Source organism: Alexandromys fortis, unplaced genomic scaffold, assembly GCF_014885135.2.
Source record: "Alexandromys fortis isolate MF-2015 unplaced genomic scaffold, M_Fortis_MF-2015_v1.1 scaffold_1915, whole genome shotgun sequence".
Classification (NCBI taxonomy): domain Eukaryota; kingdom Metazoa; phylum Chordata; class Mammalia; order Rodentia; family Cricetidae; genus Alexandromys; species Alexandromys fortis.
In genome coordinates this window covers 3,918-4,637 of record NW_026069821.1, presented here as the reverse complement: position 1 = coordinate 4,637, position 720 = coordinate 3,918, and positions in this window count along the sequence as shown.

Below are 720 nucleotides of genomic sequence, written 5' to 3'. Positions count from 1 at the left end.
CATGTTCCCACTCACAATAAACACATACATAACATATACACAAAAAGATTAAAATATGCAACCACAAGCAGTTAAGGCCTCAGTGTATCCTAGGAATCCAAACAATCCTGCCTTCAGGACATAATCCCAAACAGTGTTTACATTAAATTATATGCACCTTGCCTTACAGATGTATTAGCTTCAGAACTCCAGCATTTCATTTACATATCTTTTTATTGTTGTTTTTGTTTTGAAACCAGGTACAAATAATTAGATTCTGCATTGTAACAGTGTGTTTACATGTGCCTACTAGGACTTTATTTTATTATTTAGTTATTTAGATACAGGGTCTTTCTATGCAACCCTGGTTGTTCTAGAACTTGCTATGTTGAACAACCTGGCCTTGAACACGAGATCTGGCTACCGCTGCCTCCCAAGTGCTGAGACTAAAGGCATGTGCCATCACACCTGGATAATTACTAGGATCAAAAAATGACTATTTATTTTTCGCCTTGTATGGGAGATCGGAGGACAACCCGCTGGAGCCATTTCTTTCCCTCTACCGTGGGCTCTTGGGTGGAACTCCTCTTGTCAGGCTTGGCAACGGCAAGCCTCTCTTCCTGCTGACCCACGCCACGGCTCTACTGCTCTGTCTTATTCCCCCTCCTTTTATGATCAGTGTGGCAGGGTCCCTGAGGGCAGCTGTGTTCTCTACTTCTGCTTTTACAAGGGTGCTGGGGA